This window comes from Equus przewalskii, chromosome 17, assembly GCF_037783145.1.
Source record: "Equus przewalskii isolate Varuska chromosome 17, EquPr2, whole genome shotgun sequence".
In the NCBI taxonomy this organism is placed as follows: Eukaryota; Metazoa; Chordata; class Mammalia; order Perissodactyla; family Equidae; genus Equus; species Equus przewalskii.
This window is the reverse complement of record NC_091847.1, coordinates 47574392-47590701: the sequence shown is the minus strand read 5'-3', so window position 1 is coordinate 47590701 and position 16310 is coordinate 47574392. Positions and strand designations below refer to the sequence as shown.

The window sequence follows — 16310 nt, the reverse complement described above, 5'->3', positions numbered from 1 at the left end:
AGAAAGATTAGAACATTAAAATGCTTAATGGATGGAAATCAAATTAAAACAAGATCCTTTCTTAAATTTATCAGATAGACTGTTTGAAATCACACTATGTTGGTGAAGGTGTAGGGAAACAAGCACTCTTAAATCACTTGTGGGTCTCTAAATTGGTAAAAGCCCTTTAGAGGACTGCTTGGCAATATCCACGAAGATTAAAAATATTCATTCTCTTTGACTCACTGTATCAGGCAATGTTCTCCAGAGAGACAGACCCAATAGAACATATGCGTAAAGTTTTATTTTAAGGAATTGGTGCACATGATTGTGGGCTCTGACAAGTCCAAAATATGTAGAACACGCCAGTAGGGTAGAAACTCAGGCAGAAGTTAATGCTGCAGTGTTGAGGCAGAATTCCTCCTTTTCTGGAAAGCTTCAGTTTTTTCTCTTAAGGCCTTCAACTGATTGGATGAGGCCTGTCAACATTATCAAAGGTAATATTTACTTAAAGTCAACTGATTGTAGGTATTAACCACATCAACAAAATATCTTCACAGCACCATCTAGATTAGTGTTTGATCAAATAACTGGGTACTGTAGCCTAGCCAGGTGATACATAAAGCTAACCATCATACTCACCGATCTCACTTCTAAGAGTTTGCTCTAAAGATATACTTGTGGGGCTGGCCCAGTGGCCGAGTAGTTAAGTTCGCGCGCTCCACTGCAGGCTGCCCAGTGTTTCGTTGGTTTGAATCCTGGGCGCGGACATGGCACTGCTCATCAAACCACGCTGAGGCAGCGTCCCACATGCCACAACTAGAAGGACCCACAACGAAGAATATACAACTATGTACTGGGGGGTTTTGGGAAGAAAAAGGGAAAAAATAAAATCTTTAAAAAAAAATAAAAAAATAAAGATATACTTGCACATGTAAAATTGTACATATACACACATATATATGGAAAACCACTGCAGCATTTTGTGTGTGTGTGTGTGTGTGTGTGAGGAGGATTGGCCCTGAGCTAACATCTGTTGCCAATCTCCCTTTTTTTGCTTGAGGAAGATGGTCACTGAGATGACATCCTCCCCAATTTTCCTCTACTTTGTATATGGGACACTTCCACAGAACTTGCGAACCCTGGGCTGCTGAAGTGGAGCATGTGAACTTAACCACTATGCTACCAGGCCAGCCCCATCGCATCATTTTTTATAATCAGAGAAGACTAAGAAAAAGCTAAATGTACAGAAACAGAGAACTGGTTAAATATTATACATACTGAGATGAAATATCTGAAATATTGTTAGGTTTAGAAAACAAGATGCCATTTTGTGTGAAAATATGTTTAAAAAGAATTCATACTCATACATGCCATAGTTTGCATAGACTTTCTCTGGAAGAATAGACAAGAAACCACATAGTAGGAGAAAGGCTAGGCCAGAGACTTAGCTTTCCTAGTATAACCTTCAGCACCTTTCAAATTTTGAACTAGATTACTATGTTAATCATTCCAAAAATTAAATAGTTAAAAAGCAAACTGGTTATATATCCCCAGAACGGCTAAAATTTAAAAGACTAACAGCACCAAATGCTAACGAAGATGTGGAGTGGCCATAATTCTCCCACACTGTTGGTGGGACTGTGAAATGGAAAACCACCTTGGAAAAAGTTCTGGTGGTTTCTTATAAAACTAAATCTATACCTGCCCAATAGTCTAATAATTTCGTGCCTAGGTGTTCACCTAAGAGAAATGATAGTATATGTCTACAAAAAAAGACAATGTACAGCGTTCATAACAGCTTTGTTCTCAATAGCTGAAAACTGGAAACAACCCAGATGTTCATCAACAAAAGAATGGCTAAATCTACCACGATAAATTCATACAATGGAATACTGCTCAGTAAGAAAATGGAAGAAACTGCTTGCTGTAGACAGAATGTTTGTGTCCCCTCAAAGTTCACATGTTGGACTATATCTCCCAATGTGATGGTATTTGGAGGTGGGACCTTTGAGATATGATTAGGTTATGAAAACAGAGTCCTCATGAGTGGAATTAGTGCCCTCATAAAAGAGACCTCAGAGAGCTCCCTCTCTCCTTCCACCATGTGAGGACACAGCAAGAAGAGGGCCATCTATGAGCCAGGAAGTGGGCTCTCACCAGACACCAAATCTGCCAGTGCCTTGATCTTAGACTTTCCATCCTCCAGAACTGTGAGAAATAAACTTCCGTTGTCTATAAGCCACCAAGTGTATGGTATTTTTGTTATAGAAGCCCAAACAGACTAAGACACTGCTTAGAGATGTGACAGTATGGATAAATTTAAAGGATGTTATGCTGATTGAAAAAAGTTTTAAACCAAACACTACATGTGATATCATTCCACTTGTCTAAAGTTCTAGAAAAGGCAACACTAATCTATGGTGGAAAAAACTAGAACAGTGGTTGCCTCTGAAGGGTAAGAGTGAGTACTGACTGAAAAAAGAATGAAGGAACTTTCTGGGGTTGATGGCAATGTTTTATATCTTGATAGGAGTTTGGGTTACACTGGTCAAAGCTTATAGAACGGTACACTTAAGATTTGGGTATTTCGCTGTATATAAATTTTACTTTAAAAAATAATCTTAAACAAATATTGAACTCTAGTTAATGATATGCATGCATAGTTAAGGTATAGTAAATATATATTAAATATAATAAATAGTAAATATATTTTCACTTATGGAGATAGGAAGGTTTGTGTAAATATACAGTATTGCCTATGGTTCATGTTACACATGATTAATGGGAATGTTATTGTGTAAATAATGTTTATGTTATTATTCATAAATCTAATTAATTGGAATTGATTTTTTAAATTGACAATATTATAAAGTTAATTATTATACACATATAAGGTGAAATACTAAGAAAACATTTAAAAAATTGTAGAATATCAATTGTATGGAGACACTATCATAAAATGTTTGAAAATGAAAATTTTATTTAAGAGAGAATAACTCAAGAGCCAGCCCCAGTGGCCTAGTGGTTAAGTTTGGCACACTCTGGTTTGGTGGCCCAGGTTCAGTTCCCAGGCCAGGACCTATACCACTCATCTGTCAGTGGCCATGCTGTGGTGGTGGCTCACAAACAAAAAGAGGAAGATTGGAACAGGTGTTAGCTCAGGGTGAATCTTCCTCAGCAAAAAAAAAAGAGAGAGAGAGAATAACTCAAATTATATAAATTTTTGTGTCAATATTTACAAAGTGGACTGGGAAGATAACACTAAAATTTTATCAGGTGTTATCATATACTGTTGTTTTCCTTTTCCTGCATTTCAGCATTTTTAAAATTTTCTACAGTTAATATACTAATTTTGAATAGAAAAAAAGAGTAAATGCTATTATTGGAAGGAAGTAATCCAAATATTTGAGGCAGTCAGGAAATTTAAACAAGGTTAAATGAAAACAGTAGTTAGCTTTGCTGCATAACAAATGACCCCAAAAAACTTAGTCTTTAATAATAATAACCATTTAATTCATGATTCTTTGGGTCAGCAGTGTGGTTTGGGCTAAACCAAGTGGCTTTTCTGGGCTTGGCTGGGCTAACTGATATGACTGATCAGCTGCCAGATTGACAGTGTGGCGGGTTGTTGGCTGGGGTCCTTGTACTCCTCCATGTTGTTCATCCTCTATCTAGCATGCTAACCCAGGCTTTTTCACTGTCACTCAGCAAGCTTCCAACAGAGCTAGTGGAAGTGTGCAAGGACTCTTGAAGTCCTGGTAAAACTGGCACACATTGCTTCTGTATCATCTGGTTGGCCAATGCAAGTCACAAGCCCAGCCCAGATACCAGAGTTAGGAAGAGACTCCACCTGTTAATGAAAGGAGCTGAAAAGTCACATCCTATAGGGGTTTGCATACAGGGAGAGGAATAATTTGTGGCCATTTGCAAATCTATTATACTGAACACTAGTTCTTATTTTGTAAACAGATAATATACTGACTGTTAAGGACATGAGTAGTATGTAAAGATCTTTTTTGTTGTTAGTACCATCGAATAGATTCCGACTTGGGGAGACCCTGTGTATAGCACAACAGAACCCTGCCTGGCCTTTTTGCACCATCTTCTCAGCTCCCATGCTACTATTCACAGAGTTTCCATGACCAATTTCTTTGAAAGTGGGCAGCCAGGTCCTTCTTCCTAGTCTGTCCTAGTCTGGAAGCTCCACTGAAACCTGTCCACCATGGGTGACCCTGCTGGTATTTGAAATACTGGTGGCATAGCTTTCAGCACCCCAGCAACAGGCAGCCACCACAGTAGGACAGCCAACAGATGGTGATGTGGTTCCTTGATGGGGAAAGGAGCCTGGGGCATGGTGGGAGAGCACTGAATCTTAACCACCAGACCACCATGGCTAGCTAAAGATCTTTAGTGATAAAATTATAAGTGACCAACCAAATCATATTTAATTAATTATAAAGTTAATAAAAATTCTACTTTTATAATAGTTATTCAACATGGTAAGGCATGTCCACAATTGCTATTCTTTTTTAGACCTGGAAAACCTTAGTCATGCAAAGTTTAATGACCTGCTTCATTTTGGAAGAAAAGAAAGCAAATATAAGAATTCAACACCGGAGAAAAACGTCAAGCAGAGTCCACTTCACTGTAAATCTCTACCATTTATATCAAATTTCTGCCAGTTTGCTTTTACCTAGTCATGAAAAATTTTATTCATGGGAAAATTTACTTGACTTGAGTTTACATGCACAATGCTTGCACACACATACACAGACACACACACACATCCCTACACAAATTCTCCCCCTCAGAAGAGTAAATCTACTCTCTGCACCTCTTTGAACTCCAGCCAATTGAAAGTTTACATAGTTTTAGCATGGAAGTACTGTAGAATTTCTATCCAGTATCTTTTCTCAAGAAAGTGTAGAAAACTAAGTGGATATACACATGTAGAAAGTATGTTTGTATGTACAGATTTATACACGGTTAAAAATTCAGAACTTTAAAATGTAGAGTATATCTTGGAGATCACCTCTGATCTTAGTTTTATATAGATGAGAATACTGAGGTCCAGGAAATTAAGTGATTTAGTAAATCTCATGCTGGCAACTTCTGAATTCAAGGAAGAATTTCTTGAACTACCTGTAGTAGATGTGGTGGATTGGTGATTAACATCTGTCCTCTCCCTGAACTGTGGAGACTGGAAAACTAATGACTATACTTCCCAGACTCCCTCGGAGCGAGGGTCCTGGATGTGCTTTAGCGTCAACCAATCTGATGCTCTTGCCACTGTGAGGCCTAGGCTGTGCTTCTGCTGCAGTTTTGTTTTCCTCCACTGCTGAAAAGACAATGGTAGAGGCATTTGTTTTTACTGTGGGAGTATTAGCTAGGGTCCTACTGCCCAAAGCCCGCTCCAAGATGTCTTAAGACAAGGTGAGGACTGTTTGTAGCAGATGTGGCACAGTTCTGGAGCCTGCAGCAGTAATGACACTTCCTGTCCATGACAGGTTGCCCAACCCTCTTGGTTTCCTGATTGTAGAAGTTTCCTGATCTTGAAGTCTTATTAACTATGGAGGCAGAAGTGTGGTTCTGGGACTGGAGGAGCCCTGACTATGGAAGATTCAGCAGCTCCTTTAGTGCCTGTATTAGCCTGCTAGGCTCCCTAACCAAGTGCCACAAACCAAGGTAGCTTAAAACAACAAAAATTTATCCTTTCACAATTCTGGAGGTTAGAGGTCTGAAATGAAGTTATCAGTGGAGCCATGCCCTCTCTGAAGGCTCGAGGGGCAATCCTTCTTGCTTCTTGTAGTTTCTGTTGGTTGCCAGCAATTCTTGGCATTTCCTGGCTTGTAGATACATCATTCCAGTCTCTGCCTCCCAACTTCACATTTCCATCTTTCGTGTGTTTTCGGTTTTTTCTTCTTTTGAGGACACCAGTCATTGGATCAAGTCCCACGGTAGTCCGGTAGTACCTCATCTTAAATGGATTACATCTGCAAGATCCTGTTTCCAAATAAGATCCCATTTGCAGGTTTCAGGTAGACATGAATTGGAGGGGGGATGCTATTCAACCCAGTGCAATGTCCCAAGGCTGCAATGCAGTTCTGGGAATCTTCTCTCAAAATTCAACCCAGACTTTGTCTCTTTATCCCTCCCCCAAAATCTGAAAGTTTCTAAATATCCTGTAATAAATACTTTCCATTTTAACTAGCTAGAATGGATTCTATTCTTTGCAAGTGAACTCTGACAATACGTCTTTACACGTTTTTTCCTTAAGTGTTCAACTTACGATTTTCCTTTTTATCACAGGTGTTGGCAAAAGAAAATGCTTCCTAATTTGAAACCTAAACTTTCACGGCTAGTACTTTTGAAATCTCAAGAGTTTCTTTCTTTCTTTCTTTTTTTTTTTTTTTTAGGAAGATTAGCCCTGAACTAACATCTGCTGCCAATGCTCCTCTTTTTGCCGAGGAAGACTGGCCCTGAGCTAACATCTGTGCCCATCTTCCTCTACTTTACATGTGGGACGCCTACTACAGCATGGCTTGCCAAGCAGTGCCATGTCCACACCCAGGATCCGAACCTGTGAACTGTGGGCTGCCAAAGCAGAACGTGGGCACTTAACTGCTGCGCCACTGGGCCGGCCCCTCATTTTTTTTTCTTTTTAGGGTTTTTTTTCCTGCTTTTTCTCCCCAAATCCCCACAGTACATAGTTGCATATTCTAGTTGTGGGTCCCTCTAGTTGTGGCATGTGGGAAATCACTTCAGCATGGCTTGATGGGTGGCACCAAGTCCGCGCACAGGATCCAAACCAGCGAAAGCCTGGGCCGCCAAAGCAGAGCGCGCGCACTTAATCAGTCGGCCACCGGGCCTGCCCCAAGAGTTTCATTTTTAATTGCTATTTCTGGGTCTATCAATAAAGCCCTAATTAGATACAGATGAGAGAAAGAGAACCAGCATTTATTGAGAGACTACTATATGCCAGAGACTTTATTAGTTAATTACACAGTACAATTTGTTATCTGAATTTAACAGAAAAAGAAACTGAGGCCCAGAAAAGAGAAATAACTTTAACAATATTTTGCAGCTAATAAGTGAGAGTCTAATAAATTAAACAATCATGTTCTTTCTATTTCTCTATTGTTCCTTGAAGTACTTCATTGGAGGGGAAGAGGATAGTTGAAGGATTTTAAGTATCCTGATTGATAGATTAACATGGTATAAATGATGTAATTATCCAGCAATGGAACCAATTTAAAATAAGAGCTTCTAAATCTAAGAGAGTATTGTTCCCTTCAAATAAGTCACATTGGGAGCTATGTACTGATTTCAAGTATTGCCCCAAGTATTTTGAATCTTTTCTGTTGGAATTGCCATTAGAACTGGAGTCACACTCTTGAATACCCTCAATGGTGAGTTTTCTTTTCTTTTTGGGTTGCTTTTTATCCTTTTAGAGTGACTGATTTTAAAGACCAGCCAAAAGTTGTTCAGAGCAAAGTGTAGTGAATAAAATGGAGGATCAAAGAATGATTTGTGCAGCACACAATCCCACAAATGTTTTAGAATTTGTGCATAATAAGCCTGCCTGACTGTTTGACCTTGTAGATTAATTCAGCATGGACAATACCATTTATATTGAGGAAATAATTAACATTGTCTTCATGTGTGAGTCGGGCAGGCATCCTTTTCTTAGATCTTTGGTTTCTTGGAGTTTTCCATTCAAGATTTTGGCATCTTTTTGCAGGTCATACGGGAAATACCAAGTTTCCTTGAGTTTCTATTGTCCTCAAAAACACATTACTTTGTCCAGCTTCTTTTGAAAGGTCAGAATAAATGTCAAGTCTTCTGTGTTTCAGTCCTTCATTCCCAAAGCCTGGCACAGTCTTTACAGCACCTTTGCTTTTGCTCAAATTTTTTTTTGGGATGAAGCTGTTTCATGGCTTTTAAACACAGGAAAAGATGCTCAGCATCCGTGCAAATGAGAGAAGCAAAATTAAAGCTATAGTCACACTTTTTTCACCTACCAGACGGGCAAAGATCGAGAAGTTTGATAACCATAGTATACTCCAAAAAGAGCCTTCATAAATTGTTAGTAGGAGTGTAAATTAGTACAGCCTCAAAGGTAACTAATTTGTCAATATCCTTCTAAATTGAAGATGCACATACCCTTTGATCGAGCAAACCTACTTCTAGGAGTTTTTTGATGGGTATACTTGGCCACATGCAATATCATACACGTACATATTATTCACTGAAACCGTGTTTATAACAGTGAAAGAGTCCATCCATAGAGGTCTGGTTAAATCAGTCATGTGGCACATCCATGCAACGGAATATTAATTAACTCTTAAGAATAATAATTACGGAATAGTCTATATCTTGCTTTTGGAGGTGGCTATACCTGTGTATTCAATTCTCAAAATGTATCAAATTGAATCTATGCATCTTAGTGAGTGCAAATTATACCTCAGTAAAAAAAGAAACATGAACAGCATAGAACTGGATTTAAAAAGAATAGTTAGGATTCCATGACAACTTTTCTAAGATTGGTTAAGTGAAAAAAAATGGGGCTATGGATCAGTATGGGTAGTACCATTAGGATAGAAAACTATATATGAATATACAGATGTTCCTCCACTTACGATGGGGTTACACCCTGATAAACCCATCATAAGTTGAAAATATTGTCAGTTGAAAAGGCATTTAATACGCTGGATGTACTGAACATCATAGCTTAGCCTAGCCTACCTTAAATGTGCTCAGAACACTTACGTTAGCCAACAGTTGGGCAAAATCATCTAATCCAAAGCCTATTTTATAATAAAATGTTGAATATCTCATTAATTTGTTGAATACTGTGCTGAAAGTGAAAAACAGAATGGTTGTATGGGCACAGAATGGTTGTCAGTGTATGGCTTGTCACCCTCCCGATCACATGGCTGACTGAGGGCTGTGGTTGGCTGCCGCCGCCCAGCATCAGGAGACAGCGTTGTACTGCACATCACTAGCCCGGGAAAAGATCAAAATCCAAAATTGAAGTACGATTTCTATTGAATGCATATTGTTTTCACACCATTGTAAATTCAAGAAACCGTAAGTTGAACCATTGTAAGTTGGGGACTGTCTGTAGTTGCATATGCATAGAGCATCTCTGGGAGGATGCACGAACTAGGTAACGATCGTTGCTTCTAGGAAAGACAACCACGTGGATAGAAGATAAGGGCAGGAGGGAGGGGTAGTCTTCAGACTATACCCCTTTTACCTGTATATTTTTATAACTTGTATATGTAATATGTATTCAAAAGAAAAGCAATTTTTTAAGAATGAAGCTCTTTCATAACCTAAATTTTATGTCATCAGCCACTATTCCCATGGTTACTTGCTTATTTGAAAGAACAAATCTCTAATTCTGTCCATAGATATATGAACCCTTTGGGTTACGGGCTGCTGCTCTTCACCTCACAATAAACATTCTGTTTTTTAAATTTATTTTATTTTTTTAATTGCAGTAACATTGGATTATAACATTATATAGCTTTCAGACGTACATCATAATATATTTCGAAGCCTGTGTAGATTACATCAGGTTCACCACCCAAAAACTAATTATAGTCCATCCCCTCACATGTGAGCCTAATCACCCCTTTTGCCCTCCCCTCCCCTTCCCCTATGGTAACCACCAATCCAATCTCCAATGCTATGTGTTTGTTTGTCATTGTTTTTATCTTCTACTTATGAGTGAGATCATACGGTATTTGACTTTCTCCCTCTGACTCATTTCACTCAGCATAATACCCTCAAGGACCATCCATGTTGTCACAAATGGCCAGATTTCATCATTTCTTATGGCTGAGTAATATTCCATTGTGTATAAAATACCACATCTTTATCCATTCGTCCCTTGATGGGCACCTAGGCTGCTTCCGAGTCGTGGCTCACAAAAACATTCTTGCTATCTCTTTAAAAATGTTTGTGCCAAGAAAAAATATTTTATTGACATGATGTTACCTCCATAAACTCTTCCTTTTAGAACGGTGAGTATCTCACTTGCTGAATTAAATCCATACAATATCTGTGGGAAACACAAAATGGGCCATGCATTTTCATGAGAAAGGAAAAAAGAATGCCCTTTCTTTATGCACACAGCTAGTTAAGGCAGCGACCCACCTGCTTTTACAGCTCAGCCACCGGAACACAAAACAGTAAGTGTGTTATGATTCTCAAGATTCAAATAATGTGTGCATTGTGACTTGAACATAACACAAAAAAAATTGTCATTTTTTTCAAACTTTTATGTTTTAGTGAAATTTTTAAAGATTTAAACTAATAAAAATGAAAAAATTATTGAGTTATCTATTGAAATATGTATCAGATTTCTATAGTATTACTTAGCCTTTTCTGATCTCTTGAATTGCTTGTATATACAACTATCCTCCGTATTTGAGGAACAATTGATTTGAAGATTATTCACCACTTGACTGAATTAACTGCTCCATTTAGTTAATGAATCATGAAATACTATCATATAGCTTTTACTTGATTTGGAGACCAAACTAATAAATTATTTACATTGATTATTCAAACTAACATTTACTTTAGCATTTTTAAAACACAGGTTAACAATGGTCATTGTTCACAGAGTATTATTGAGGGTGCATAAAAGTAGTTTTGGAACTAATATTTATAATATTTGGATGGAAGAATAGAGGCACATATGGAATAATTGTCTCCAAACTGAAAATTGCCAAAAATTATTGCCTTAAGAAGGAATACTGCATTTTTGGTGATTGTTTCCCGGCTTTCTACAGCTATACCTTCTGGCTTTAAATGGCATTAAACTGCACAGCACATCAGTAGTCATTTTTAATTAAAATTAAATTGTAATTTAACAATAAAATTTTATTTAAAAGTTTTAATGCAATAATGGCAAATATGCCTTTGTCAAGAGATAGAGGGATGTAGTGCAGAGTTTAAGTTTCAGATTTTGAGCTGAACAGAGCAGATTTGAACCCTGGCTTTGCTACAGATAAACTGAGATTAGGGTTCAGTTTAAGTGACTTACCCACTGTGACCTGCAGTTTCCCCACCTATAAAAATGCAGATAATGTGATCTAAATCATCAGGTTTTAGGTGAAGATCAATTGAGACAATGTATCTAAGATACTTAGTACAAAGTCCCCATAAACTAAAGTTATTGTTATTTTTGTAAAAGAAAATGCTTTGAATTATAGATATTCCTAAAAATTATCCTAAAGCCGTATGTTATGATCAAACATTATTTTTGTTATGAGGGTTAAAATTTCATTCATTCACTCAGTGATTCATTCACATGTGGGGTTCTGAAAGAGATAGCCACACTGATATCTCCTTCATATCAAAGGGAAAAAATATCTTTAAATCAAGAAACAAGCTTAATTTTTATGGAAAAACCTGATTCATTTATGGTAATAACATTCTTTCAAGACTTACCTTTATTGAACCCTTCACATTTTAATACTGTCTGGTCTAAATTGTCTTAAATGTCCCTTCCTCTCCAATCTGCTCTTCTCTCCCAGCTTCAGGGGTCCTTCCACCAAACCCAGGCCGTCAGAGAACAGTTAAGATAGGACCCTGCAGCCTAATAACTTGAATGTTCTAGTTCTGGAGTCTTTGAGGCAAACTGCAATCTTACTCACATGACCAACCTCCCTATCCCCAAGGGACAAATTATTTGTTTACGTGTCTGTCTCCCCCATTAGATGTTAAGCTCCTCTGAGAGGAGGGACGTGTCTCATTCATCTTTTCATCATTCCACAGTCCCAAGCAGAAAGCTTGCATGTGGTAGGTTCATAATTTATTCCTTTAAAGCAATGTACTGAATATTATATTATTCTAACCATTTCGATGAAAATATTTTTAAAAAGTTACTATTTCAATAGTTCTTATTTCAAAAAGACTTAGTCCTTTTTCATTGGCATTTTGCTCTAATTGTCATTTGTTATCTCTCATTCAGGAAAGCCACCAGTGACCACAGAGCCTTTTAAAGTTGTCACCTTGCTGGGAGCCCCCTGACTCGAGTGCTTTTCTGGTTGTTGTGGCTTCCCTGTGTCACAGTGATGTTCTCAGGGCTGTTGCAGTTATTTTTAACTCTGGCTGCACGTCAGAATCATCCAGATGCCCAGTTTCTACATTCAGGCTGTGGTTTAGTAGAATATAGGTGACACCCAGGCGTGAGGAGTTTTAATAAGCTGCGCAGGTGATTCAGATGCCCAACCAGGCTGAAAACCACCTGCATCAGCCTGCCGTCCTCTGGGGCGCCCCCCGTGCTCTTCTCCCTGGTCTCACATGAGCGTGGGCTCTGTGCCTTTTGGAACCCGCTATGCAAAGCCTGCAAAATGGTGCTCTACTGCTCTGATGTGGACTAAAAATGTTTGGCCTGCACAGTATTATTGTTTTACAATTGTGAAATATTTCAAACATACAGAAGAGTAGGGACAATAACGTAATAAAAACTCATGGACCTAACATCCTGTCTAACAAATCTTATTTTGCTATATTTATTACAGATTTTTATTAAAGTAATAAAACATTACAGATGCCATAGAAGGCCTGTGCGTGCCTTTCCCCTGCCTGTAATCTCCAAGGGTAACGACTACCCTGAATTTGGAGTTTATCATTCCAGCTCATGTTTCACTAAATATGTATTTATTCAAAGACTATGTTTAGTGTTTTCTTGTTTTTAAACATTGTGTATACGGTATCAGATTCTGTGCAGTATTTTATAAAGTTGGGACAATATTTAAAAAACTGAAAAATTTCACATAAAATCAGATTTGTTGGCTTCTCTTGAAACAACCAGAAGATCTGGCAGCATTGGGCTGGCTTTCTGGCATGACAGGCTGCCACGCTGGGCCAGCGCCGTTCTGTGTGACATGGTCCCAATGCTCACACTGGGGAGACATATGCGCTTGCACCTGGACTGTGTCTCCTTTGATGGCGGGTCTGGCCCCTGATACTCAGCTTCCTCCCGTTATAATTCTTTTCTTTCTTCAAGGCCATTTCTGTTGTCCTCTCTTAACTGCTTAAAATCGAAAGTATCTACCTCTCTCAATGTAGCTCTAGCCGCCTCTAATTTCCACTTCTCCTGCTCTCTCCTCTCTTTTGTCTGGTACGCATTTTAATTTTCTTGCCATTTCCCACCATTGCTCTTAGGATTTTTGACTTTAGCACCAAAAAAGCACGGGGTCTGCTTTTTTGTAGACGTTGCCGGCGAATAGTAAAAGAAGTTATTTATTTTGATCGGCAAACTGACCCGTCATATTACATCTCTGTGACCTCATTTTGGCTATTCTTCCTATTTTAAGTGTTGTTTACATGATTTGGTAATTTTTGGGGCATCTGGGGTGACGGAAGATTGGATAAAGTGGAGTTTTATGGGTTATACAATTCTTTAGGGCTGAGACAGTTTTGTCTTTTATTTCCTGTAGCACATGGCAAAGCGCTGTGGAAATTATAGTCCCTAAAAATGTATTTATTGAATGATAGAATATTAATAAGTTAAATTATAAGTGTTTTATTACATACCTCTTTTGACAAGTCAGGGCAGCTCCTGGCCCACCTTTGTGTTTCAGAATACATGTAACCCAAGGTGCCTCCCCTGATAAAGATCTGAGCTGGCAGGGAGGCTGAGAGGCAGAGATGGAAGAGTGCTTAGGGTTTGTGAGTAGTTTTGGTGGCAGGATTTTTTAATAACGAGGAGGCGAGAGGCTTTGAGACAACTTTGGTATTTGGAAAAATCTGAAGGTGAGAGGGATGAACAAAATATTTTCAGAAAGTGCTGTTTTGTTTAATGAATGGGATTTCTATTTGAGATTCTTCAATGGAGACAGCACTAAAGAATCAAATTGCTTTTAATTACATTTTTATGTAACTTGTGTTTATTTTTTCCACACACCATTCTGCCGGGGACAGGACTATCAGGTTTTAGACAGATTACATCATAAAAGAAATATGTATGCTGCACAGATTTACTGTAGTGCCTTTGGATGTTTTAGCAAAGGGAGAGCCTTGCTAAGTACAGAGGTCTTCCCCTATGGGTGCAGAGAGCAGGGCTTCTGGCGAGACTTCTTTCTATTAGGACCCTAATCATGGTCAGAAACCTGGGAGATTAATGAAGAGGCCTTAACTGTCACCAGAGCAATTTGTCTATAATATAAAATGCAATAGAAAGTCCATTTCAAGAGCTGGTTGGGAAATAAATGAAAACACACGTCCGGAACTTATAATTCATATAAATTTAATTCCTTAAATCACATGTGATGAATTTAAAAAGCGTGTCTTTGCAATAATTTAGCTTAAAATAGATGTAAGCCTCTGTTTCCATTTATGGTTGGGAAATAGGCACGAATGACACCTTAACACTAAATTGTGTTAAACCTAATAAAATCAAATCACACCAGCTCTGGACTTTGGATAAAAGATAGCATCAGCTATGTCAGTGGAAAGCATATGACATCTCTGTCAGTACACTAAGTGTAAGATGGCTTGGTCTTCAGAGTTGGAAAGGTTCATGTGGTCTCAAATGCATTTTTCAGATGGACGTTTGACATCTCTGCCGAGAATTCATTCAGATATTTACTCTGCAGTTTTTTTCATTTAAAATAATATTAAAAATAAGGTGTAGTGTAAAGTCCGGGGCTTTGATAGAGTGGTGGCTCCAAAGCAGTGGCTAATTTCCATTAGTGCTTATTGCTAAAGTTGGTCCAAATAAAATGCAGTTGGCTAAAGAACTAGTCCCGTAATCCCACTGCATCAGCTCCTTAGGGCAGCTGTAACAAAGTACCACAGACTGAGTGGCTTAAAACAACAGGAATTTATTTTTTCACAGTCTGGAGGCTAGAAGTCCAAAATCAAGTGTTGGCAGGATTGGTTCCTACTGGAAGTTCTGAGGGAGCGTCTGTTCCATGCCTCTCTCTTTGCTTCTGGTTGTCGCCAGCAATCTTTGGAATTCCCTGACTTGTAAACACATCACTCCAATCTCTGCCTCCTTTCTCACATGGCATTCTCCCTGTGTGTATCTGTGTCTCTGAGTCCAAATTTCCTCTTCTTATAAGGATATCAGCCTTTGGAATAGGGCCCAGCCTAATCCAGTATGACCTAATCTTAACTTGATTACATTTGCAAATAAGGCCACATTCACAGGCATCAGGATTTAGGTCTTCAGCATATCTTCTGCGGGGGTGGGGGGAAGGGAAACAATTCAACCTATAATACCCACCTTCCCCTGAGACCACCACCCCTGAGTCCCTCCCAGTTAGAAATTCTGGAGCCACTCGTTTACTGCTACAGTCTGTGCTATAGGTCAGGTGTGTTGGACATACCAGCTCCTTTCATCTTTACAGCAACCCAGTCATCCCGGGATGATTGTCCCTATTTTAAGAAAACAGAGGCTCAGAGTATTTAAGCTGCCAGCTAGTAAGTGCAGAGCAAATATTTAAATCCAGCTATTACTGATTTAAACCCATATCTTTTCTACTATGACCTGCCATCACCCTAACTCAAGAAATGTTGGATCCTTATCATTGGAAGCAATTGTTTAAATAAAAATCCAGCTCTTTCACAACTTTCCACTCAAACTTAGTTGCTAGAACAGTAAGTATGATGGAGTTGGAGATGGAAAATATGGTGATAGAGATGGAAAATATGGTGATAGATTTTCTACAGACCCAAGAACATCTGGCCTGTTCCCACCATGCAATGGCAGTGACTTTGCAGTAGATTACAGGTTAGCCACGGGAGAAAGACCATCTGTCAATCAAGAAAGTGTCCCATTCCTTCAATAGATACATTTCTAAATCATTTTATAAATTGTACTTGTGTTCATCTACTTTTTTAATGCATTGGGGCAATTTGACTTTTAAAGGAATCTCATCTGTCATTGATTTCCATTTCTCTGCTCTTTAAATAATTCTGAAGCCTACCCCCTCATCATTATGCTCAATATCATGACTTTATTCACATCCACATTCTCTAACTTGCCTATTGCTTGGCTTCCAAATAGGTCTCTCCACCTCCAGTTTCCTCCCATCTAATCCACCCTTGACTTTGCTGTCTCATTCTGATGCTTCAAAGCATGTCTTTATACACTTAAAAAGTTTTATATTCAGTCAACAAACACTTACAGAGTGTATTCTGTGCCAGATGTTACTTGGCACTGGGATACAGCAGGGAACCAAAGGAACAAAAATTCCTGCCCTCAGGGAGCTTATAGTCTATACAGTTCATGATTGCCATTATTATATATCTTTCTCCTATATATTTTGTTACAAATCTTAGCAGATAAGAATAATGAT

The 16310-nt window shown here is 38.5% G+C and overlaps 1 long non-coding RNA gene across 1 annotated transcript in view; it reads right to left on the bottom strand.

The window, feature by feature from the left end:
• Nucleotides 1-263: 263 nt before the first annotated feature.
• Nucleotides 264-16310, bottom strand: part of LOC139076625 (uncharacterized) — a 33296-nt gene continuing 17249 nt past the window's right edge. The window contains exons 2-3 of the long non-coding RNA XR_011528392.1: nucleotides 9988-10051; nucleotides 264-458 (exon numbers count right to left, since the gene is read on the bottom strand). This is a non-coding gene — a long non-coding RNA (uncharacterized lncRNA). The remainder of the gene's footprint in view (nucleotides 459-9987; nucleotides 10052-16310) is intronic.